This window comes from Saimiri boliviensis, chromosome 15 (assembly GCF_048565385.1).
Source record: "Saimiri boliviensis isolate mSaiBol1 chromosome 15, mSaiBol1.pri, whole genome shotgun sequence".
NCBI classification, from domain to species: domain Eukaryota; kingdom Metazoa; phylum Chordata; class Mammalia; order Primates; family Cebidae; genus Saimiri; species Saimiri boliviensis.
The window spans coordinates 44,314,723-44,339,731 of NC_133463.1; the positions used below are offsets into that span (position 1 = coordinate 44,314,723).

General features: G+C 35.9%; 1 long non-coding RNA gene across 1 annotated transcript in view; it reads right to left on the reverse strand.

Moving 5' to 3' along the window:
• LOC141581460 (uncharacterized) overlaps positions 1-25,009 on the reverse strand; it is a 66,895-nt gene that overhangs the window by 19,527 nt on the left and 22,359 nt on the right. The window lies entirely within an intron of this gene.

Consider the following 25,009-nt stretch of genomic DNA (forward strand, 5'->3'; position numbering starts at 1 on the left):
GATGAAATGAACTGTTTTTCCAAATCTTTTCAGGAAATTTTAAAAGTTTCTCAAATATAAACTAGAGCCATTTTAGGAAATAACAACCTAAACCAAGATTTATAATCTTAATTTTGTTTATGATATTTAGAGAACACTAATAAAATAAAAAATGATTAATGTTTACATTTTCAGTCTTGGGGGAAATGTAACACTTTGAAATTTACTTATTTGAATTAAAATATTTATGAAGAGTATAAAACTTGGTATGCATTAAATTTAGCTGTAAGATATAGCTGCATGAAATATGTAAAAGAATTTAGTAAATTCCAGAGAGAAGATAAATTTGGGTGCTATTGCTTTACTTATGAGAAGACTCTACTAGAATAATTTAGAGGAACAACAGTTGTAATAAAGACATGTTATCAGCTTATCTCTCAAGTTATCCATTTATATGAGTTAGGTCTAAATTTAGGCTGAAGAAAGGCACCCATCACCTCTCCCTTTCCTCTCCCTAAATGTGGAGAATATCTTATGCTAGAGTCACATGGCCATCAGGAACCAGCAACCCCTGCCTTTCTGTAGAGTTCTTCAAGAGCTCAAGACCTAGCTGATTTGAGAACCAATGTCTGTCCTTATTGTTGTACTGAATCATATGGGCAACAAATGAAAACACATGACCTATTAACAAGGTGAGAGAATACGCCTTACAACTAACTGCAAAGCACAGCCTGACTTCTATGGTATTATGTGTGGGCACTCTGGATTCTTCCAAGAGGGCAGTCTCACGGTGGACTTCCTCTGAGCCCAAAAATTTCTATGCTACCTTACAGAATGAGAATCCAGAAGGAGATACTGCTCCAAAAAGTTTGAATGACAACAACTAATCCCTGGGAGTGCCAATGGGGTATATTTCTACCTCAACATGGAGAATTTTGTTTCTACTCTGGCTTTTATCCATGTTCTAGACATGATCCCATTACCACTGAAAGGGAGACCTCAGTTGTCTTCCTCTAAAACAGAAAAAGAAGCAGAGATGTAAATGAGCAGAGAAACAATAGCATTATCTGAGATTTCCATGAAGCCTTCAGAGAGCTGTTTTCCTTTTTCTCTTGACTCTGCCTTGTCTTTAATTCCCTGTCAGCTGAGATAACCCAAAATCTGAAGAAGCTCAACCAGCACAAGCATATTAGAATCAACACACTGTAACAATTTTCCCTTCCTTTTTGTTATTTCAAAGTTTTCTTGGCTTTTTCCAGTGATTTTTTTCCCTTTCTTTATGCAGAAAAATCAGTACCTATTTTAAAATAAGAGTGCCCGGGAGATCAACATTTTAACCCATTCGTGTTACCTTCATGTAAATATTTAGTTTTTATACTGTGAACCAAAATCTAGAGTGTATTATATTCCCTAAATCATATTTATTTTTTCAGTGATTCTTTAGAAATTCTACTTCTTATCCTCCCTCTTTTTATTTCCTTATAACTTGAGCATTACTGCTGGAAGCCTATAAACACCCTTCCTCTTCTGTCTCCATTCTCATTCAGTTATTTGCAAATAATCTATATACGCACACTCTCATACATGGGGTTTTTTAAATCAATTTTTGTTCCACAAAACTGGATTCTTCCATAATTCCATAAACATTGTGCTGCATCTTAACTTTATGACTGAATGATGGAAATTTAGCTTGTTGGATATGACTTTAACTTATTTCTTCTTATGGTTACATATAATCCAATGGATGGATATAACACAATATATTCAGTTATTTTTCTGTTGAAGAACAACTTGCTGACTTTCTTCTTCTACAAGCAATTCTACAGGAGGAGAGTTTCTGAGTATATATTCTAAGGCATGAAAACTTTTATTTTTACATCATAACCTCACAGGAAGAGAATTTCTGAGTTGAAGACTAGTATCTGGTAATAGATATTACCAGATTGCTTTACACTTATGCCAGAAGTCTATGAGAATACTGTTTCACTGAACTCCGTACATGCACTGGATGCTATCACCTTTAAAATTTTACTAATATGATGCATAAGAATTAGTATTTCATAGCTAAAATTGATTGTCTTTACACATATGTATTTTTGAAGTCACTTGGATTTTGGATTTCCTTTTCCATGAATTGTCCATTTATAACTTTTACCTATTTATATAATAGTTTTGTTATTATACATGCATATAAGCCCTTTGCTTGCTTATATCAGTGTTTTTTGCAAATATATCTCCATAGCTTTTATTTTTGTTTTTAATATATAATTTTCAAAACAACATTTAAAAATTTTGTGGAGTCAAAATATTTTATTCTTTTACAGCTTTGTTAGACTGCCTACTTTATTTAAATGACCTCTCCTAATTTTCCCCAAATTTTGATTGTTTTATTTTAAATATTTAACTCATACAGAATTTACTCTTCCAGATGTATCTAAAAATTCTCTATATTTCAATTGAATTAGCATGAAATATATACCAATTATTTGTTGTAATTGACAAGCTATAACATTTTGAGTCTTCTCATCCAAAATTAAACATTTTCATTTATTCAATTTAGTCGTGTTTAAGGAGAGAAATATATAGTTTTATTCATATAAGCCCTTCTTTCTGCTTTCTGGGTAGATTTTTACCAAAATGATTTCTAATTTTGTTTGTATTGCAATTGAGATTTTTTTCAATTTTTTTTTTTTTTTTTTTTTTTTTTTTTTTTTTTGTCCAACTTACCATTGCAGGTAAATAGAAAAATGGATGGCTTGGTATATTTATTTTACAATCAATTACCTTAATGAACTCTTTTACTATATCTAATAATTTTTTGTTATTGCTTTCTTGGGTTATCAAAGTAAACAGCCATAGTCTTATAAAATGACAATCTTGCCTTCTTGGATTTCATAATTGTATTTCTTACTTATTTTTCTTGCCTTGTTATATTGGCAGACTTATTAAAATGCAAATAATAATAGCTATCATTGTTTTATTGTTTACTTTACTAGCAATGATCATTGTTTAGGCATTAAGCAACCTCCATTGAGAATTTGGTTGACTATTGCTTGAGCACAGCCAGATAATTAGTTATCAAGGTTTTAAGTATAAAATTATGATGCTGCCATCCAAGATGCCATCCCAAACAGAAATAATATTACACTGTAAAATATTGTCAAGAAATGCAACAATTCTGATTTCCCAAGATGACTCTTTCAGTTAGTATTCTGCAAATACCAAATATCAAACTCTTTTGTTTTCTGTGTACATATTTAGTTGGCTTATTGGAATATCCTGCACTGAACTTGAGATAATATTCTTTGTCATATTAATAAAGAATCTTCCTATTTTAAAATAACTAAATGCCTTTGGTCAGAAATTGATGTTGAATCTTTTCAAATGACTCTCCAGCATCTATCAAGCTTATCCTTTTTTGTCTCTGATCATTGAGGTAATTAATTATGTTAATATATTTCACCAATGCTTTTATAAGCATTATTGCTTCCTCAGTAAACAATGTGTAAGCATTTAAATGAAATACTTAAATGAAGATGTAAATTTAAAATATATCTTTATATATGTTCACTTCAAAGATTCTGTTTATCAGTAACTTATTTAGGAATTTTAAATTTATATTGTTATAATAAATGACTGTTGGTTTTTGGGAAGCCCTATTTTCTGCAATCTTGCCTTAGCTTTGGTATAAATATTGCAGGAGATATTTTAAATGAACTACGTAACAAGCTTTTCATTATGTTCTATTTTCTGGAAACGTTTATATAATAAGTGAATTATCTGTTGATGTTTTGAAATAACTAATTATACATAATTTATGACCTTTCATTAAAGGTGAATTTTTTTCTAATTCTATTGCAGTAGTAATCTTTTTGACTTTTTATGTTCTTTTAAAGCAGTTTATAGTTTACTCAAAAACCAACTGTTTCATTGATATTTCTGTTGTGTTATTATCAAATACTTTTAGTATTTTTCTGTATTAGGGCTAAATAAGTACTAGCCTTATTTTATTTTTAGGAAGCCATATCATAAATGTATTAATTTTAACAATTTGTGGTCTACATTTATTAACTTTTATTTTTATTTTTTATTTTTATTTTTATTTTTATTTTGAGGAAGAGGAGGAGTTTCTCTCTTGCTACCCAGGCTGGAGTGCAATGGCACGATCTCGGCTCACCGCAACCTCCGCCTCCCGGGTTCAGGCAATTCTCCTGCCTCAGCCTCCTGAGTAGCTGGGATTACAGGCACACGCCAACATGCCCAGCTAGTTTTTGCATTTTTAGTAGAGACGGGGTTTCACCATGTTGACCAGGATGATCTCGATCTCTTGACCTCATGATCCACCCTCCTCGGCCTCCCAAAGTGCTGGGATTACAGGCTTGAGCCACCGCGCCCGGCCTATTTGAATACTCTTCTTAAGTGTCTAACTTAAGAAGCACCTTTAGAAACTTAAGAAGCATCTTAAGTTCAGTTTAGAAACTATTTGGAACAACATTGCTCTAAGATGTTTATATATATGTACTATTAAAAATAATTTTATCTGATCAAATAGTTTAGGAAATACTGAGTATCATATTCCCTCTTACATCTTCACAATGCTCATTATCATGTTACAGATATTGAGTAGTTCTCAATGTCTTAGCTTTTTTAACACAGCATGTTCAAATAATTTTTTCCCCAGGAACATTTTCTATGGTATAATAATAACATCTTGTGAGCATGGAGTCATACAGGACACCAGTTTAGAAAATTCTGGCCTCAAGTCATTTGCATTCCTTTTTGTTTCTTTATTAATGATTTCAACAAAAAGAGTCAAACTCTAAAATATTTTAAGATATTAATTCTAGGACAAATATGAGTGACCGTGGCCTGTGACACAGCCCTCGGAAGGTCCTGAGAACATATGCCCAAGGTGGTTGGGGCGCAGCTTGATTTTATACATTTTAGGAAGACATGAGATATCAATCAAATACATTTAAGAAATACATTGGTTTGGACCAGAAGGGTAGGACTATTCCAAAAAAGGAGGTAGGGGGAGTCCAGGCTATAGGTAAATTTAAACATTTTCTGGTTGACAGTTGGTTGAGTTTGTCTAAAGACCTGGGATCCACAGAAAGGAAATGTCTAGGTTAAGATAAGAGATTGTGGAGAACAAAATTTTATCATACAGATGAAGCTTCCAGTTAGCACGCTTCAGAGAGAATCAGCTGTAAAATGTTTCTTATTGGACTTAAAAGTCTGTGTTGATGTTAAGTTAATGCCAGAAAAATATAATGAGGCATGTTCAACCCCTACTTCCCATCATGGCCTAAAACAGTCTCTCAGGTTAAATACTAAGAGCCCTGGCTGAGGAGGAAGAGCATTCAGATGATTGTGTTATAGGAAAAGGGTCCCCATCCAGACCCCAAGGGAGGGTTCTTGGATCTCACACAAGAAAGAATTCAGGGCAAGTCCACAGTACAAAGTGAAAGCAAGTTTATTAAGAAAGTAAATATACTTACTTCCATGCCTTCCTTTTTAGATCATATAGGGTAACTGCCTGACATTGCCATGGTATTTGTAAACTGTCATGGCACTGGTGTGAGTGTAGCAGGGAAGATGACCAGAAGTCACTCTCTTCACCATTTTGGTTTTGGTGATTTTGGCTGGCTCCTTTACTGCAAACTGTTTTATCAGCAAGGTCTTCACAACTTGTATTTTGTGCTAACCTCCTATCTCATCCTGTGACTTAGAATGCCTTAACCATCTGGGAATGCAGCCCAGTAGGTTTCAGTCTCATTTTACCCAGCTCCTATTCAAGATGGAGTTGCTCTGGTGCACATGCCTCTGACAGTTGCAGGGGCCTCAGAATTTTATTTTTGGTTTACAATCAAGGCATTTAATGGTACGAATTTGTCTCTGTGTACTTCTATGACTGCAGTTTGATATGTTTTAATATGCAATGCTTTCCATTGCCAGCTTCTTGAACTCTTTCATTAAAGAATTATATAAGAGAATTTTTAATGTTCATACAGTTAGCTCTTACTTTATACTTTTGTTATAATAAATAGTTTTATTGCATATATAGTCTATATAACTTTTGCTTTAGAGAACTTACTGTGTTGTTTTGTGTGTGTGACCTAATAGGTGATCAGTTTTTTTAATATTCACGGATTCTGGGAAAAATGTATTTATGAAGAGAAAATACACAGCCTGATTTGGTGCAAGCTTCTTGGCATAATATACACAGATTGTATACATTATACACATGTGCATCAATAAGTTAACATTATTAATTGCAAATTATTAAAATTCTCTTTATTACTTTTTAGATTCGCCTGTTTGAATTGTCAAAGAATTAGTGAAATGTATTAAAAATATAATAGAATTGTATTTCTGATTATTTCTCCTTATATTTCTATCAGTGCCTTTTAAAATATGTTTAAATACGTTACATTTTAGGCAAAGTAATTATTTAATCTTATTAAGTTTGCTTTATGACCTGATAATAATTTGTGATAAAGCCTAAAAAACCTAACCCAGACCTGGCATACAGAAAGCACTCTTCAAGAGATAGTATTGCCTGACTTTCTAGAATCTTTGAAAGGCTAGAGAATTAATGGTTAAAATTTTGTGTCAATCTTACCTTTTGTGAAACTGAGTTTTCCCTGAAATTTATGATCTAGCAAAACTCCAGTCTTGCTCCACAGAAGTATGATTACCCATCAGGCTTTATTAGAAGCTTGCACCAAATCAGGCTATTAGAGCCAAATGGAGCCTTGATGAGGCATTTCCATACCCCCTGCCACTCTCCTCTTGACATCATGTCAATACAAATCTTCCTGTATTCTTTCCTTAACTCAGTTAGGCCCTGGGTTGACATTAGCATAATTGACCTGAAAATTACAGATAATAGCAACAAGAAGAAGTTTTAACAGGCTGGACAGCATTATTTAGTCTTTTACCAGAAAGTCCTTTTTATTACCATTATGTCACTCTCCTTATTCTATTTACCACCCATTGTCAAAGCACTGAGGCATGTAAGATGCTATGAAGCTTTCTTTCCCCCAAAAGACAAGACTTCATGTCTTGTCAATGTCATCACCGCTTACGATAACCTTCAAGGCCAGTGACTTAATGACCTTATGTTCCAGGGGGAAATGAAGACTCTGCATAAGCGCCCTTCCCAGGACAAATCAGATACACAGCTAGAATCAGAATCCTGCACTTTTGGCTTCTGGTTTATTGGACTGGAAAATAGTGCATCATCCTGCTTTTAATTGTGGCCAGGACCATGCAGAAGGTAAAATGTAGTGCTGTGGTTATGGGCCTGAATTTCAACTTTAATAAATAGGCATGCTTATCATATATAGGTGGCCCCTCATTGGCCTTTGATCTTTCAACTTAGCTACTCACTGAAGCTTACATCTGGAGAGAGTCCAGGGCACTGCATGGGATTACAATAATTATAGACTTTTTGTCTGGAAGCTTTAAAATTCAGCAATAATGGGGAAAATGCAAAAAGTACACTTCTTGCCATATGTAGAGCAGAATAACCTGGTTAATGAACATGGAGCCTGTCCAGTGGCACGTAAGCACCTTGGGCTATAGTCCAAACACATCTTAGTGACTATCCAAGGTCAAGTTTTGTCAACACTTGGGTGGAAATCATCCAGAGATAACCCCAGGTGTGGCAAGAGGTATGTTGGTGATTCATTAGTTGGCTTTCTCCCTTCTGAGTCAATGATTAATCCCAGCATGCTATTATTGGCATTCTGGCATTCTGAAGACTCTGTACTTTGTATGGCTTTTAAACTAAACTTAATCTAAAGTATTGGTCATAAAAGTAGTAAAGAGAAACAATGAATCTGGTTGGAATAAAATTCAGAATTAATTGGCTACATAACTTCCATTAAATTTTTTAGGACTCTCTATAGAAAACTTGTTTTCCTTAATTTCTCTATAAAATTACAATTTCCTTGAAAAATTAGTGCAGACATTACAGCTGTGAAGTAGCATCCTGACAGTGTTGTGAGAACATGCTGGAGAATTACATGAGTTTACCCCAAGAAAGAAAGCCACAAGTGAGTTGTTTGCAACAGGGCAGTAAGATTCCCACACCTCAGACTCTTGAATAGATACATAGATGCTTCTCCATAGTGAAAGGCATATTTCTGAAGAAATAGTAGCTGCCAATATGTATACCTTTTACAACAACATTTTTAGTATATATTCAGTATATTGATGCTTACGTTTCTTAATTATACCTTCCTTTTATTGAACCATGAATTCCTGAAGTTTAGGACAATGTTCTCACCACTCTGCCTCTACAGAGGTTGAACGGGACAGCCATAGTGAGTAGCAGCAGAAGCACAGCCTGGTTTTCTTCCTGATTCAGCATCCAGATGATATCTGCTTGGTTAACATGGTCATGATAGTATAATTCCAAGCAACTGATGAAAGTCACTTTCAATGAAGTTTTGTGAGGAAAAGAGACCATTAAACTAATCTGAAGGAAGGATGAGATGGGTGTAACAGATCCAGATCATTCTGGCCTTTTAAGTTATACATTTTGATGGAAGGCCACTATGATTTGGCAGAGCTGAGAAACTGCTAAATTAAAAGACCACTCAAAAGCCAAAATGGCAAATACATAAACTACTCTTATAAACTCAATAATTAAGCCATCAAAAACGATGAGTTCACGTCCTTTGTAGGGACATGGATGAACCTGGAAACCATCATTCTCAGCAAACTGACACAAGAGCAGAAAACCAAACACCGTATATTCTCACTCATAGGCGGGTGTTGAACACATGGACACAGGGAGGGGAGCACTACACACTGGGGTCCGTTGAGGGGAAATGGGGGAGGGGTGGGGGGTGGGGAGGTGGGAAGAGATAGCATGGGGAGAAATGACAGATACAGGTGAGGGGACGGAAGGCAGCAAACCACACTGCCATGTGTGTACCTATGCAACAATCTTGCATGTTCATCACATGTACCCCAAAACCTAAAAAGCAATTTAAAAAAAAAGAGAAAAAATATATATATTAACTTAAGAGCTAGAAGGGGCTTTAGAAATTACCAAGTTCAGACAACTGGGAGCTAAGCTCTGAGAATGTAAAAACATGTAGAGTGATATAATAACACTGGGACTTGCTGGAAGGCTGGGAGAGGGATGAAGGATAAAAGACTATATATTAGATACAGTGTACACTGCTTAAGTGACAGGTGCACTAAAATCTCAGAATTAACCACTATGTAACCATCCATGTAACCAAAAACCACCTGTTTCCCAAAAACTATTGAAATAAAAAAGGAAAAACATAAATATATGAAGCAAAAGTTGAACTATGAATAAGCAAATACAAGAAATTGTCAAGTTCATACTCGAAGTTTAAGGTAGGCCTATTGAAGGTTTATCTGATTGCTCTTTCCTCAAAGATACTCCCTGGGAAACCGTGAAGAGGAAATGAGGAGGGTGTATATTCCTGAGTACTCTTAAGAACAATAGCAGTGAAAAGAGATTTGCTCAGAGATCATAACCAGCTATGTGGTAGTCAGACCCTCCTACTGTGATGTCCTTCCTAGATCAAGTTTACCTGGATATTTCATGACCTACATCCCTTGAAATATGCCTACTCCATCTCCTCTCTCCATCAGTACTGAATAATAAACTAACTAATAGATTCTCTTTGGGAAATTATTTTAATCGTTAATAATAACCTAGTATGTTATTTCCTTAATGAAATAACATTAAGCTTTTTAAATTAACTTCTTTAAATGAAAACAAATAAAAATTTAAAAAGATGTTTACCTGACTCACATCCCCTTTCCTTCAGCACTAGGTGTTAGACAAGAAAAAGTTTGAACACAGAGCTACAATTTACATTTTTAAAAATTCCTGGTTGCTGATTTTCTATCTTAACTGGAATCGTTTTTTATGATTCTCTAAATAATAGTCACCTTTTCTTAAATGATGCACGTGATGCTCTCTTGCTTTTCTAATTCTTCTAGGTTATCTGTGATTTCATTTGATTTCTTATTTGTAATGCTATTTCCTTGTGTTGACTGTCCATTTTTTCTTGATTTGACTTACCAAGGGTTTATGCTTCTATTCACTTCATTCCATAAATATTTTGGAACCTATTTTACTATAAGTGGTTGATGCTACACTTTTGTCCGTTTTCTAATTTAATGTCTACCTTTACCTTTATTAGTTTTACTTGCTGTTTTCCTTGAACTTGGTATTTTATTGATGAATTTTGGTTTATATATCATTTCATTTGACTGTCAATCTTTTTGCCTCTCTAACGAAAATGTTCAGTTCATATATTTCCTCTTTTTTAAACAATAACAGGATTTAACTTTATAAATTGATTTCTGACTCCAGCTCCATACTATACGTTCAGATAGGTAATTGACATATTAGCCACTTGTCTCATCCTGCACATTCTCCTTTTCTGCTGGTGTGCTTGCACAGCCTCTAAGAAGGAGAGACTTGTACACTATAGTCCCATGATTGGTCACATGAGATCTAATTAGTCTTAACTGCTTAGACCAGTCTGGGCGTCTGATTCAACTGGACAAATCAGATTTTTCTCTACTTGAAGACAAGACTTAGAAAACAGTGACTTCAGTCAGTGTCTGATGAACTCCAAATGAGATATAAGAAAAAGTCGGGGCCGGGCACGGTGCCTCATGCCTGTAATCCCAGCACTTTGGGAGGCCGAGGCAGGTAAATCACAAGGTCAGAAGTTCAAGTTCAAGACCAACCTGGCCAAGATGGTGAAACCCAACCTCTACTAAAAATACAAAAAAAAAAAAAAAAAAAAGCCTGATTTGATGGTGTGTGCTGTAATCTCAGCTACTTGGGAGGCTGAGGCAGAGAATCACTTGAATCCAGGATGCGGAGCTTACAGTGAGCCAAGATCACGCCACTGCACTCCAGCCTGGGCGACATAGTGGGACTCCATCTCAAAAACAAAATGAAACAAAACTCAGAATTTGAGCAGCCATGCTCAACCCAAGACAAACGGAAATGAAAAAAGCTAGGCTACAGAGAAACTTGTGTATGAAAAGAGGAAAAACCAAGAGACTATGCAAAAAGAGAAGACAGAAAAGGTAGTCACCTTGATTTTTGCAAAGTTTCCTGTTTTTTTCCCTGCAGTTTTGCTTTCTCTAACCTCTAGTTTCTATTTTACTTAAGCCAGCCAAATTTAGTTGTCTCACAACAAAATGATCTCTGACACAGTTATTTTATTCCACTAAAAATTATTATTATTATTATTATTTGAGACAGAGTCTCACTCTGTCACCCAAGCTGGAGTGTGGTGGCATAATCTCGGCTCACTGCAACCTCCACCTCCTGGGTTCTTGTAATTCTCCTGTCTCAGCCTCCCGAGAAGCTGGGACTACAGGCACATGCCGCCACACCCAGCTAATTTTTTTTGTAATTTAATAGAAATGGGGTTTCATTATGTTGCTCAGGCTGGTCTCGAACTCCTGAGCTCATGCAACCCATCTGCCTCAGCCTCCCAAAGTGCATGAGCCACTGTGCCCGGCCTCATTTAAACATTTTTAAATAGCATTTTTGACATTATTTTAAACTTAGTGGGTTTTCAAAGCTTTTAAAAAGTGAGTTTAGTACATATGCTATCCTGTGAGAGAACTAGCCAGTGGGTTCATAAACTTATATCACAGTTTATCTGTAACAGCAACTTGACTTTTCAGTATAGTTCCTGGATTTCTCTGCTGCTTTCAATAACTTTCGTGATTCTTTTCAAGAAAGGAAGTAAGCTTGTAAACGGAGATGGCATGTATTAGTTTCCTATTGCTGCTATAACAAATTAGCATGAACCTGGTAGCTGAAAATAACACAAATGTATTAACTTATGTTTCTAGTAGTCAGAAACCCAAAATAAGATTTATGGACTAAAATCAGTGTTGGCAGGGTGTTGTTCCTTCTGGAGGATTCTCAGAAGAGAATCTGCTTCTTGGCCTTTTCCAGCTTCTCAAGGCTACCTGTATTCCTTGGCTGTGGTCCGTTCCTCATCCTTGAAACACATCGCTGAGCTCTGTTTCCATCATCACATCTTCTCTCTGTTCTGATCCTTCTGTCTTTCTCTTATCAAGATCATTTTAATTATACTGGGCCCCAGATAAACCATCTTGAACTGAATTACACATGCAAAATCCCTTTTACCAGTTAAGGTAACATATTCACACATATTCACATTTAGGCATGACAATGTAGACATCTTTGAGTGGGCATTGTTCAGCCTGCCATAAGCATTAGAGTAGGGGCTATTTATTCACATGCTAGTTCTGTAATCAATAGCTCATTTAAAAAAAAAATTCTCCATACCTCAGTTTCTAAAACTGTGAAATGAGGGACTGATACTAAATGAACTTTTTAAAAAATCTCTCTTCCAAGGCCAAAATTCTGTTTCTAGGTTACCATAAATCACGCATAAAATAACACCAAATTGTCAGCATAATTTTGGAAGTGGTTATTTTTTTCTGAAGAATACTTTACTAATTTTAACTACTAGGTCTCTTAGTTTCATGCAAGTATTTAAATGTTCCCTCTCATTTGACAAGAACAGCATTCTGCTTCCCACTACATATAATTATTTTGTTCTTTCTTAATGGCATTGTTCCTCCTTCCTATTCAATGTTTTCTTTCCTTTCTAATGCTTCTCCACACTCCTTCCTGCTCATACGAACTGACTTCCTAAATCTCTTGCTTAAAAAAAAGAAATTGTAAGACTCACTAATATGCTGTGACTTTTAAGAAAGCTTATTTTAAGTGAATACGCATTTTTTCCATTCATTTTTCAAAAAATGTAAAAGTAAAATATGAGGCTTTTTATCTATTCCCTCTTCACCCACTCCCATCCCACAAAATAAAAAAACTCTACTTAGTCAATAATTTAAGCCTTTTAATAAAATGCTGTTTCATAAAACAACTGTCGGAAATGTTAGGATTCACATCTACATTTCTGCTTTCCTTGAAGTTATTGCTCATCTGAAATCAGATGAGGTCCTCTGGTATCTCAATAACATTGAAAATTGGACTGGATAGAAACCCTTGATCAAACAGAAGGAAGCTGAAGGAAGGCTGGGCACAGTGGCTCATGCCTGTAATCCCAACACTTTGGGAGGTTGAGGCAGACAGGTCACTTGAGGTCAGAACTTGGAGACTAGCCTGGTCAACATGGTGAAGCCCCGTCTCTACTAAAAATACAAAAAATTAGCTGGGCATGATGGTGTGTGCCTGTAATCTCAGCTACTCAGGAGGCTGAGGCAGGAGAATTGTTTGAACCTGGGAGATGGAGGTTGCAGTGAGCCAAGATCATTTTACTGCACTACAGCCTGAGCAACAGAGCTAGACTCCATCTCAAAAAGACAAAAAAAGAAAGAAAGAAGGAAAGAAAGAAAGAAAGAAAGAAAAGAAAGAAAGAAAGAAAGAAAGAAAGAAAGAAAGAAAGAAAGAAAGAAAGAGAAAGAAAGAAAGAGAAAGAAAGAAAGAGAAAAAAAAGCTTAAAGAAATTCATCTGATTACAAGATTAACCTTTGCAAAGTCAGTAAGAAAGGCAAGCACCCAGTGCCTGAAGGAACTCGTGATCTCAGATGTGACATGCACATCACATTGAGTGGGTCCCCTGGGTGAAGCCTGCTATCCAGCTGCTAGAGAGCAGGCAGAAGATGAGGTCAGGCATAAAGCACGCACTGTCCTCACATGTCATGTATGGCGAAAAGTATAGAAGCGGGGAATGCTATCCAGGGGTAGATTACAGCCAAGGCACAAGGTCGCTATTGCCCTGTGCTGTCCATTCCTAGCAATAATCACATCTGTGTGTCGAGTAGAAGAAATAAGGTCTAGCTCTTTTGTCCTTTCCTCACATTGACCCTCACATTGAAACTATTTATGTATTTCCCACTTTTCAGGATTGATTTGGGAAGAGAAAGGAAACAACAGGAAAGCAAAGACGAACTTTCAGGACTAGCCGTTCTTTTCAGAAAGTGAGCTCCTACCCTCTCAGATATTCCTTTTAATTCCAAACCCCACTCACATCACAGTATCCGGAGAAACCAAGAGTACTTAGAGGAATTGTCAGAGATTAAATAAAGGATATAAGTGGCAATCTCATGCAGGAAAGAGAATACGCTTAAGTGAATATTTTTACAATTCAGTTTATTGTTTTAGCCCTGTTGTCAATTCCATTCCCGTCAACAGAAATTAATACAACTGTGTATTTCAAAATTTGCAAGAGCCAAAATGAGCAACTTCATCTTTTGCAACCTATTTTCAATACTTTCATTATCCTAGCTCTGAATTTGCCCTGAAAATGCATTCCAATTAATGTCTAACACCAGGCAACTTACGACGTGGTTATAGACTCCTTAGGGAACAGAATTAAACCATTAAATCCATTTTCTAAGTCGAGGTTGAAAGGTTAATGGATTGACTAAAATGCTAAACAAATTCAAAGTAGTATCCCTCGGAGGAAGAGAAGAGGAAAAACATCAAGTGCTTGTCTTGCCAAGTTTTTTCTCTATTCTTAAATGTTCTAAATAATATCAAAAGAACTGCAGAAAAACTATGGAGGCTAAAAAATTAAATAATGATGAGTCCTTTGTAACTGGCTTCCACCGAGAAATTTTTAGCAAATTTGAGTTTTTACCTTGTTTCCTTGAAGACATAGAATAGTAAGTCAACAGGAAATGTTATTTACATTTAGCAGTTGGCAGAGAGGAGAGCGCAAGAAAAATTGATTTATGCAGCTTCTCACATCAATGACAAAAAAGAATAATATTCAGAACCTAAGAATCCAGCTACATTACTTATTACCTGTCCTATCCCTTCTTTCTGAGAATTAAAAACATGATATCAAAGTTGAATACATAAAAATTATTTTCCGTCTGAAAATCTCAACTACATATGATGTGACAGATTATATGATTGCTTAAAATTATTCTTTCTTTCTACCTACCTCTGTAGAAAGAGTGGTCTACTCTGTCTTTAAACTTTGGGCTTGCCACTGCAACTTGCTTTGACCAATGGCCCGTTGACAGATATGACATCAGCAAGAGCTTGAAATGTGCTTGCACAGTCGTCTTCTTGTGCCTCTGCCATTGCCATGAAAAAAGATTCCTTTGCATACCTGTTTGCCCCAGGATGAAGACCACAGCCAAACCTGTAGCTCAAAGTTAAGTTACTTCTCTGAGACTAGCCCAGATGAGCTAACTCCTACCAACCAGCAAGCTCATGAGAAATAAGCACTGATTGTTGTTATGGCACTGAGATGTTACGGTTGTGCAGTAATAACCGACCAAACGATGAGAATTGTGTGGTCTACCGTCTAGGGTCTGAAGATAGTAGATTTCCTTTTAGCTCTGTCTCTGAGCTGCTTTTCCTATTTTCAACTCCTGAGCCCTAATTCTCCCAGGTTAAGGTGATTTGCCCCAGATCCCAGCCATTATTACAATTTTGCAACTGCATTTTGTTTAGTTTTCCTTGCTACAGCTGCAATATTTACAACTTAAATTACCATAACCTTTGTGTACCATGTTGCTTGGTTTTTATGTTGAAGGAGTTCAGGAAATGCCATCCTGAAATATGCCACTTTGGACCTCAAACTGAGGCCACTTGGGGAACAGCAAATGTGAAGCAGGGCTTTCTCTGAACATCCGTTATCTACCTAAAGACAAATCCTCCATATGAAATGCAAATGTCGTGAATCCCCTGCCCAGAAATCTCATCAACCAGAGAAGCTCAAACCTGAGTTGCAGGTGAGTAAACTGGGTATCAATCCCATGCCCAGACAGATTTTGTCACCTTTTCTTCTGAGGGCCGATTTATCTTGTCCTCAAATCATTTACTGTTTCCTATGTTGTCTACATCCCTCTTCCCCTTTCCCCAATGAAGAGAGTATATGAGCTTCTATATAGGGGATTTCAGGGTATTTACTTTTCCTTCGTGTGTTACCCCCATGCACGTAATAAATTTGAATACCTCTTCTCCTGCTAAGCTGGCTACTGTCAGTTTATTTTATAGACTCAATTATCAAACCCTCAGAGAGTAAAGGGAAAGTCTTTCCTCTCCCACACTGCTATTGCCCAGGGCAATCTGTGGAATCCCTGAGAATGTAAATGGGCTTAAGGTATTTACAGATTTCGTTTCTGCATATTTTTGCTCTTTTGCTGTATTTGGAGGAGGACAGCACTGAGTATAGGTTTTATCACTGTAAAAATCTTACTTGCATGTAACATTCGGAGAGCAACATTTCCTATCATTAGCTTAGAAATGTAATGTGTACCATTGTGAACATAAAATTGTCACTCCTATTTCACGGAATTGTTTCCTAGGGTGGCCACGGAACCTTGGTCTAACAGTGTCAAATCAGATGAATGTCTGCCAGACTCTGACATTTGAATAGGGATATTGTACATGGAAATGTTAGAACTGCAGGGGTCGGAATTTTATCCACTTTCATGTAGACAGTAAAGATAAAGAGAATCTAAACATCATCAGCTATCTTCATTCAAGGAAGAGACAACTTCCTCAGCCTGCAGTAGAATGATCCAAGTGAACTGATTTAATGAACACCCTCTCCTGGAAAGGCAATAAAAAAAAAAAAAAAAAAAAAAAAAACCTTAGGTGCATTTTTAAGTTGTCATAAAAATAAGGGAAATCTTCATTGTTCAAAAGAATAAAAGCAGTAATCCAAAGAGATTAAAAAAAAGGTGGTCGGTGTTTTCAAAATTTAACCTACCTTAAGTTTCATTTCTTTACTTTGTTAGCTATTTCTTCTTTCAATATTTAAAGAAATTTTAAAATTTTAACTGATACATTATATTTGTACATATTTATGTGGTACATGTGATATTTTCTTAAATGAATAGAATGTGCAATGATCAAGTCAGTGTATTTAGGACAATCATCACCATGAGCATTTATCATTTCAGTTCTTTTTTCTCTCTCTTTTTTGAGATGGAGTCTTTCTCTGGAGTGCAATGGCATGATCTCGGATCACTGCAACCTCTGCCTCCCAGGTTCAAGCAATTCCCCTGCCTCAGCCTCTCGAGTAGCTGGCTCTTTCAAACGTACAATACATTGTTGATAACTTTAGTCACCCTAATCTACTACTGAATATTAGAACTTATTTCTTCTAGTTGTATGCCGTTAACCAGTCTCTCTTCATCTCCCCCTCTACACTCATATCCTTCCCTGCCTCTGGTAACTATAATTCTACTCTGTCTCCATGAGATCAAGTTTTTAGCTCCCACAATGAGTGGGAATGCATCTTTACAATGATAGAATTTGGGTAGAATTCCATAAGAAATAAAGCTGATGGGATCTATATAACAATTGCTCTATTACAATTGAAGTTTCATAGATATCTATTGATAAAATGCACATAATGGGATGTAGTTCAGACTCTCGAGTTGCAGGGTTCTCAGGCTTGGCACTATTGACATTTTTTCTTTCTTTCTTTCTTTTTTGAGAAAGAGTCTTGCTCTATCACCCAGGCTGGTGTTCAATAGCATGATCTCGCTGCAACATTCCCAGGTTCAAGCAATCCTCCTGCCTCAGCCTCCCAAGTAGCTGGGAGTACAGGCACTGGCCACCACGCCCAGCTAATTTTTGTATTTTTAGTAGAGACAGGGTTTTACCATGTTGGCCAGGCTGGTCTCTAACTCCTGACCTCAGGTGATCCGCCCACCCTTGGCCTCCCAAAGTACTGGGATTACAAGCATGAGCCACCATGCCCGACCAAAACAATTCTTTTTGTGGGGACTGTCCTGTGCGTTGTAGGATGTCTGGCAGCATCCCCTGCCTCTACTCAACAGATGTCAGTAGCACCATAGTTGTGACAAGTAAAAATATCTCTAGGTATTTCCAAATGCTTGAGACAAAAGTAGTCCAGTTGACAGCCACTGAGTTAGAGGAGGTTGTACTTCTAATTTATCAACTAAAGATACCAATTTTCCCTTCTTCTTCTCCATGATTTTGCCAATCCACTTGATCTTCCTTCTCTCTCTCCTCTCCCTACAAAGGTATGATTCTTTATGCAAACCTCTCATGTTTTATAGAAATGTCCCATTACATTAAAGTCCAGGTATAATACAATGGTAAATGTCACAGCAACATTTATGGAGACAAACCCTTAAATAGACAGGGACTGGTGAATATAGCATCAGTTACACTAACTTTTTGGTTCCAATATTGTACATTGATACCAGTCTGTATCTGCACTCGTTTATTACATAATTCTAGACATCATAACCATATTCATTAAAGAGATATTTTACCTGTATCTCATTATTCTCAATTGCATAGTCAAGAGTAGAACATTTTTCTACTGATTTGAAGAAACTTTGTATGCAACAGTGACAACTAGTCTAGTTCTTATAATTAGACAGTATAAGATTTCTTGCATGCAAACACCATAATCATATTTTGTTTTCAACAAAGGACCATCTGTTTGCTAAAGGATGTGCTCCCAGGCATGCAATATTTCATTTAGATATTACAGCGCTGCTGTATTATCCTTGCTTTGTGAGTCATGTTGCAGTAAGGTTATCTCCTTCTCTAATTTTAGTTTTGAGGCAACACGTCAATAGTTTATGCATACAGTGACACAGAAAACCTGGGGAGTAAATAAAAGAGTTCATGGTAGAGGCAGATGGTGAATGCCCTTTGACAGTGTTCAAGCACAGGCTACATAGTAAGGCTGTTTGCTTGGAGTGGGCAATAGGCCTATTTAATGTCCGTGTTCCCTCCAAGTCGACTATTTTTTATTCTTATTTTTTAAACTTCAACTTCAATCAATTAATTAACACTTAAACTATTTTTAGCAAGTAAATGCTGTGAGAAGTAATGCCTAAATCCTATAAAATGGGTATTGTCATCTCCATTTCACAGATTGGAAAAATAAGGTGTAAAAAGACAAAAGCAACCCCTTCTAACTCTATGTCAAGCAGAGATTCAAGCCCAGATCCAGCTGACTACAGTGACTACCCTAAAGTAGGGGACTAGGAGTCAGAGCATATAATGGGTTTTTGGCCAAGTCATAATTTACAAGCCAGAGATTTTCACCACACACAAAAAAATTCTTCATCTTTCTTAAAATTCTGCATCTTGTATCACTTATGATGAGATCCTATATTAAACAAAAAACTAATTAAGCAATGAAAAAACTCTATTAATAAAAGTGTTCTGCTACAAGTGATGCTTTGTTCTCCAGTTAAGTAATTGTATTGGTTCAAAATATAATTAAGTTTTCTACACACACAAAAATTCCATTAGAAAGGAACCATAAAGCCATATCACCTTAATTCTGTTATTTTACAACTGCATATACCAATTCAGTGAAACGATTTATGTGTGTATGCCTGTGTGCATAGAATTTTTAAGAAGTAAGCTTTAAGTCCTAGGTTTCATATTTGCAACATTTTCCCCTAGACCATCAAAAATATTTGTAGAGAAACACAATTGAAAATAGGTTAAGAATTTTGTTTATGGTACAACTATTTTCCTGATAGAAATCAGAAAATTATAAAACAAGATGAGGAAACAAAATGCTAAAAACATACACCAGAAATGCTATTTCTGTATAAAAATAATGAAATGTCAGGATCAAGAGGAATCCCATAAATCAGTGTTATTAGCTTCTGTTTTAGTTTATTACATGCAGCTATGGATCTGAGACCTTTTCCCCTATTAAATCTTCAATTGACTAAATTGACACAATTTCACTCTCATAAAAAAGGAGAATCCTATCTAAATTACATGATTTAGTTTTACCCATTATTTGACCTTTCCTTTGCTCATATTTCCTATTTACGGTTTCAAGCTTTTGAAAGCTGGCTTGACATACAAAGTATTTTTCTGTGGCAAACAAAATAAACCAATCCCTTCAGAACACTTTATTGTATTTATATTCCATCTCGTTCAAAAAGATAGAGAGGATTTACAAAATCAGGTATAATAATATGACAATATTTAAGGAGATAAAAGGTTAGAAATGAAGAAAACAATGAGGGGAAGCTTTATAATGTTATTTACTTTAAAAGAAAAGTTGATTAACCACTTGGTTGCTACTGCTCAAGATTGTAAACAAAATAACCAATACCAGATGAACATGCTCTACTAGTTTTACTTTGCTGGGCCATTTCTCTTCCCTCTCACTTGTTTCATGTGAGGTCTTTCTGGAAGAACACCAAGTTAGTATAGTATTAAAGTGACAGTGGATACCATTTATTGAGCGTCTCCTCTGTACCACCCAAATCATCACTCATTAAATTTGGTCATATTCTAAGCTAAATTCAACTCCACCATTAGACATCTGTGTTCTGTTATTTCATGTTTTCCCACACATGTATTTTTTATGTGCCCTCTGTGTATAAGCCCCTCAAGGGCAAGAACACGATATTTCACCCCTTTATATTGCTCACAATCCCAATTTGACCATACTCCCTCAACATAAAAAAGTTTTATTATGATAGAGTTCTATGGGAAGAGCGATCTTTGCCCATCTTGCCTCCGTGTGTGTGTGTGTGTGTGTGTCTTATATTCTAAACTACTTATTGCAGGTTCTGAATCCCAATCCCAAAGTCTATAAATAAAATGTGACTTTGCAAAGAGAGTTGAAAGAGGTTCTTACGAGTTGGAGCATGTTTCTCCCCAAATTCACATGTTGAAGTCCTAATCCCTGTTACTTCAGACCTTATTTAGGGGTAGGATATTTACAGAGGTAATCCAGTTAAAATTGAAGTCATTAGGGTGCACTCTAAGCTAATATGACCAGAGTCCTTATAAGAAGAGGATATTAGAATTCAAACAGGAATAGAGGGAAGACAATGTGAGGCTAGAAGGAGAAGACGGTCTTTAGCAAGCCAAAGGGAGACCTAGAACAGGGGTCTCCTTCATGGCTTTCAGAAAGAACATAGCCTGCTGACACCTTGATCTCAAATTTCTAGCCTCCCGAATTGTGAGAAAATTAAATTCTGTTGCGTATGCAACTCTGTTTGTAGGTACTTTGTGACAGCAGCACCAGGAAACTAACACAGAAGGTTTCTGGGGGGTTTTGTTTGTTTGTTTGTGCTTTTTAACTTGCAGCAGCTAGGTATTATTTGACACTGTCTGAACTCATTGAGATAAGAATCATATACATTTTAGTCCTTGTTTTTATATATAGCAAACGACTAAGACTATATACACAGTGGGATCAGATATCAATATTTAGTTCTATTCATTAATTGACTATGGTAAACTTTCACCAGTTTTTCAAACGAATAGTATGTGTTCTGGTCCAGTCTAAATGGTATAATTTACAGTATCCTCATAATCAACAACCTCATATTAAGCTTATACCCTGTGCCTATTACAGCCATGTTAAATCTCTTAACCCTCACAAGAGGAAGGAAATGCTATTATTATCTCTGTACCTTACTGTTTTGTATACTACCTCTTCTTTCTTAAGGTCTTTACTGCTAACCACAGAAAGTTTAGCCTTAGCTTATTTACCTTAAATTCTTTTAGTAACTAATGTTTGATAACTCCTTTTCTCAGAAGCCTTTCATTCTATCAATTTATTCTGCAAGATGTTGGTTATGAACAGTACAAGTTAATGAAAATTTTGCATAATAACCCAGCTCCCTGTCATCCTGTAGCTCACCTACTTCAGAATCATCTTGACTACTTGTTTAAAATTCTCATTCTAAGGTCCAATTTCAGACCTAATGAATTAGTTTCTGAAGGTGGGGTCTGACAATTATATTTGTAAATAAAGTTTTTGGACGATTTCTCTACACATTCAAATTTGAGAACCAAGGCCTATTTTGAACGCCTTGGCCAGGTGCAGTGGCTCACACCTCTAATCCCAACACTTCAGGGAGACCGGGGTGGGCAAATCATGAGATCAGGAGTTCAAGACCAGCCTGGCCAACACGGTGAAACCTCGTCTCTACTAAAAATATAAAAAATTAGCTGGGCATAGTGGTGAGCACCTGTAATCCCAGCTACTCTGGAGGCTGAGGCAAGAGAATCACTTGAACCTGGTAGGCAGAGGTTGCAGTGAGCACTGCACTCTAGCCAGGGTGAGAGTGAGACTGCATCTCATAAAAAAAAAAAAGAGGAAGAAGAAAAGACAATGCCACCTGTGTTTTCACTAAATATTAGTTCAAGTATTTCATTAACTCATTAATGGAGACCTTATCTACTAATCATATGGGAAGAAACTTTAAAAATTATGAAAGGTTAAATATAAAATTATAATAAAATTTTAAAAATCAATGCAAATTTAAAGCAGATTACATGCATACTGTTAGGAAGAAAAGGAAAGCTAGCCTTAATACCCAACAAATGAGCCTGAAAACATCACTAATCCATCTGCTTTACATTCAATGTCTAATTAAGAAGGACAATTTCAGCATATGGTTACTGACTCTGTGGATTTCACCAATTATTCATAATACTGTAATCCAAGTTACAAGTTCCAGCATATGTATTGACAATGAAATCTAAAGGACTGGAAAAAAGAAAAGAATTCTTTATAAAATATATATTATTCTCATTATTTTCAGAAATCTTCCATCAATTTGATTTGCTAAAAGTCAATAGCTTTATAGAAAAGTCTAAATATTTCTAAGTTCCTGATTGGTAGCAGAAAGAGGCATATTATTGCATAGCCAGCCTCCAAGACGGCACCCGTTAAGCCTGACCTCCTGGTTTTCATATCCTTGTGTAGTCCCCTCCCATACTGAATAGGCCTGACTAAACTCATTGAGATAAGAATCATATATGTTTTACTCTTTGTTTTTATACATAGCAAACTACTAAGACTATATATGCAGTGGGGTCAGATATCAACATCTAGTTCTACTCCTTAATTAATGATGGCAACCTTTTACCAGTTTTCCAAGAGAGTAATATGTGTTCTGGTCCAGTCTCAATGATAAAATTTATATTATCCTCATAATCAACAACATTTTATTGAGGTTATACCCTGTGCCTATCTATCCAGTAGGATATTGCAAACATGATTGAGTGGGATTTCTGAGGCTAGATCATAAAAGATACTGTTGGTTTTCTCCTGTTTTCTGTCTCCTATTACTCTGAAAGACTCCTACTGTCATGCTGCAGGGACACTTAAGTAGCCTATGGAAAGACACCTATGAAGAGAAACTGCCTTCTGCCAATGGCTGGCACGAACTTTCTACTCATGTGAGTGAGCCATATCAGAAGCAAAACCTCCAGTCTTGGACAATCCTTCAAATAACTGCAGCTTCAGCCACCATCTTGGTTGCAAACTCGTAAGATACCCTAAACCAAAACCACGCAGCTAAGCCACTCCTGAATTACTAATCCACAGAAACTGTAATACAGCAAATGTTTATTTTTGCTTTTAAATATTTTGTTATGTAGCAATAAATATAAATTAACACAGATGTAAATATAATAATTCCAAAAATGCTTAAATGCTGTAATAGCATTTGATATTATTAATCTACCTCTCTTCAGCCCTTCAGGTCCAGGTTTTATTTTCACTCTTCCACTATCTTTTCAGATAGGTCTTTCTCAATCTCTTCTGCTTTTTTCTCCTTTTATCTCTTATGCTTGGTCATTTCCAAAAGATCTAGTTTTTATCCTCTTGTTTCACTCATCCCATATCAAAAAATTCTTCTCTACAAGGATGGTTTTCAAATCTTTTTTGTTTTCCAGCCCTGAATGTCTCTCCTAAGCTACAATATACAAATGGAAATGTCACTTGAACGTTTTCACATGGATGCTCAGTCAACACAGCTGCAACTGGATTTGTCTTCTTGTCTTTAAAATTGATTGTCCTCTTCTGATTTCATATCTGTTAGTGGAACCATTCTTCTCCCCACTGATAAACCATCAAACTAGTTCTTCAACTCTTCACTCATTTTCCCTTGGCTTCCACATCCTATCATTAAATTCTGTGAATTTATGCTTCACAATGTCTTTAAAATTCTCTGCTTCCTTTCATTTCTGTTACCTCACTCAAAACCACTTCCTTGTGATGTGATCATTACAATAACCCCAGGAGGTGATAATTATAGTAACCACTGGATCTATTCTTCTTGACCTCCAGCACATCTTTTCTTCCATCTGTCATGCACACAACTGTCAAATTTGTCCTTCTAGACATTACATTTTTCTTTCATTGAGAAACTTTCAATGGCAATTCTTTATTCTTAATTTTACCTTTCCCAACCCCTTCTCCACCACTAAATTATTTTAATCCTTCTTAACTGAGCTGGAATTTTACTGCCATCCTAACATGTCAAACATAGTTCCACCTCCATACTCCTTGTCCAGTTCATTCTCCACTAGTCTCTCTACATATTCATAATATTTAAATCCTTGCCATGCTTTAAACGCAACTCAAGTCTCACCTCTCTAATAGATTTTCTTTGTTCTCTCTGGTTCACAAAATATTGTCAGTATATGTATTCACAAGTATAATAAATATAAAAGAAATATTAATATGAAATTAAGATACTATCTATACAAGCTCTCTAATCACTATGATACTTGCTTCTTCTTGTATTCATTTAGCAGTAAACAGTGTATACCTTTGTACTTTCAACAAATGAAGACCTACCTCAACAAGAATCAGCTGAAATAGAATGGCATTTCTGAAAATCTCTAGAACTCCCATAATTTCATTTGGAATTATGAATGCATGCTGGTCATTAATAAGCCAGTTCTACCTAAATAGTGCTATAATTTCATCTGGAATTATGAATGCATGCTGGTCATTAATAAGCCAATTCTACTCAAATAGTGCTATAATTTCATCTGGAATTACGAATGCATGCTGGTCATTAATAAGCCAGTTCTACCCAAACAGTGCTATAATTTCATCTGGAATTATGAATGCATGCTGGTCATTAATAAGCCAGTTCTACCCAAATAGTGCTATAATTTCAACTGGAATTATGAATGCATGCTGGTCGTTAATAAGGCAGTTCTACCTAAATAGTGCCTACATGATTACATCAGCATAAA